The sequence below is a fragment of the Gekko japonicus genome, unplaced genomic scaffold (genome assembly GCF_001447785.1).
Source record: "Gekko japonicus isolate JY-2015 unplaced genomic scaffold, Gekko_japonicus_V1.1 scaffold2951, whole genome shotgun sequence".
NCBI classification, from domain to species: Eukaryota; Metazoa; Chordata; class Lepidosauria; order Squamata; family Gekkonidae; genus Gekko; species Gekko japonicus.
The window spans coordinates 140,097-142,460 of NW_015166511.1; positions in this window are offsets into that span (position 1 = coordinate 140,097).

A 2,364-nucleotide genomic window follows, 5' to 3' on the forward strand; every position below is an offset into this window, starting at 1 on the left:
GTGTCTGTTGTGGGGAGGGGAAGGGAAGGAGTTTGTAAGCCTCCTTGTGAGACTCCTTGTGAAAGGCAGGGCATAAATCCAATCTCCTCCTCCTCCTCCTCTTCTTCTTCTCCTTCTCCTTCTCATTCTTTAGTCCCTCAGAGGAGAGATAGGATGATAATGGGCAGACTGGATTGGGGTGGAAGTCTGCATGCCTGAATGGTGAGGGCTGGAGACGAATCGGACAGCCATTCCAACTTCCCTCCCACTACAAAACCTACACTGTGAATGTCCTCAAATCCTCCCAGAAGAAGACAAGATGAAAAAAGCATTCCTTTCTGGTCTTTCTGCTTTATGGGACTAATAACACAGAAGGCCTAATTATACATTTAAAGATGAGGAGAATAAAGCTTCAGGGAGACGAGGCTTTCTGAATGCGCTCCTACCTCCAGCCGCTCGCCTGATTAATGGCCGCACCTCACACTGTTTCTGTTTGATAGGTGCAGGGAAGATGCAGGAAAAGTGTGTTCTTCATAATTGCCTCGGAGCCAGAATCAATGAAGCCCTCTCTTCACAAGTAAACAATTTTCCCGGTGCCCCCACCCGCTCTCTCCCTCCCCCGCTGCCAAAATTGCATTTGTAAAATAAAAAATAAAAAAGGACTATTGAAATTAGAGCTCAGTAAATTGGTGTGAAAGGTTTTGTGCAGCGGGAAGCCGATAACCGGGGTTCCTCTGTGGACATTTGGGCGACACGATGGTCTGGGTGGGAAGTGAGACGCTGGCGGTCCAGGGCTAGCCTTTAAAGATATACATATTTTATTAAGGATCTAAATGTATTTTTGTGGTTGTGGTTGTGTGTTTTGTTGTGCGTGTGCATGCCTTTTCTTCATTTCTTGGACTCGTAAAACTTTGTAAGTGCTCAGTGCAGGGTAACTTTCAACGGAAGTTGTATTTTATTCAGAATTTGAAGTTTTATCTCTCAGATTTTATGTTTTTACTTTTTACTTCTGTGAAATGCCATCAAAGGAATTGTTTGTGTGTGAGGACTCATGAGGAGGTATATGCATTGTGAACTGTAGCCAGATATTAACTGGAAAGAGGACATGCCCCCCCCCCCATGTGGTAAGCTTGCCAGCTGGCACCCAGTCGGACACTGTCAGGGTGGGGACATGGGCGGGCACCGTCACATTGACAGCACAATGCCATGTCCAGGGAGAACCCAGAAGTGCTGCTCTAGAATTCCACGAAAACCAAGGAGTCTCCACTGAATCCTAGAGGGGCATGATGTCACTTCTGGGCTTGCCCTGGAAATGACATCACACCATTGACACAATGGAAGATTTTGCCATATTTCTCCCTACTTGCTTACTGAGCAACATTGGGGGCCAGGGGGCTGCCAAAAAGAGGTCTTCTGCTATAGCGGGAGATGTGAACCTCTACTAGGGTTGCTAGGTGCCTCCTAGCAAATGGTGGAGGATGGAGGGGACTTATCAGAAGAGAGAGGAAGGCCCAGGTAAGGTGGCAACATCACTTCTGGTACATACAGGAAGTGACACCGTCATGCTGTGATGTCATGGTGACACTCTGGTATTTGGGCAAGAACTCTGGTAAAAATGGCTTCTACTTTAGAGTTTTTGCCCAAACACCAGAGCATTGCCTGGATGTCACCTGTGTGATGACATCACTTCCTGTGTGCTCTGGACTTGACATTGCCACGTCGCTGGTGACATGGCCTAGGCCTTTTTCTCTCGACTGGTTATTCCGCCAGTCAGCCAGCTGATTGGCAGGGAGGCAGGGCTTGGCAGGGGGGAACCACACTTCCGCTGGGGGCAGGACTGGCAACCCCGGCCCCTAACACGAGAGGCACCGTCCTCCAGAGGCCACCATGCTGTCGATCATCCGGGAATTAGGCTCCTGAAAAGGGAGGGGGGGAAATAGGCAGAAAAGGATGGAGTTCTGATGGAAGCAGTTCCTCCTGTCAGCCAGAGAAGACAGCTGTCTAAAACTGCTAAAAGCCTCGAGCAAGGCCTCCTTGTGAGCATGGGCCTACTCGTGAGCAAAGCAGAGGAGCCAAGAAATGGGAGTGACACATTAGGATTGGATTGGCAACCTCCAGGTGCAGGCCCGTAACCGGAAAATTTTGGTTGGTGGGGCAGAGGCTGGGGGGCAGGGGAGTGGGGAATGTAATTAGGTTTCTAATTAGACTAGATGTCACTTAGGGGATGTCACTTAGGGGCCTCCCCTTCCCTTCCCTTCCAGGGAAGCCACCCTACCGCTTCTGGTCAGTTTCACTCCGCTCCTATCAGCTGTTAGGTTTAACAGCTGAGGAGAGGAGAGTGAAACTGACCAGGGGTGCGGTCAAACGGCCTGCCGGGAGCGGTTC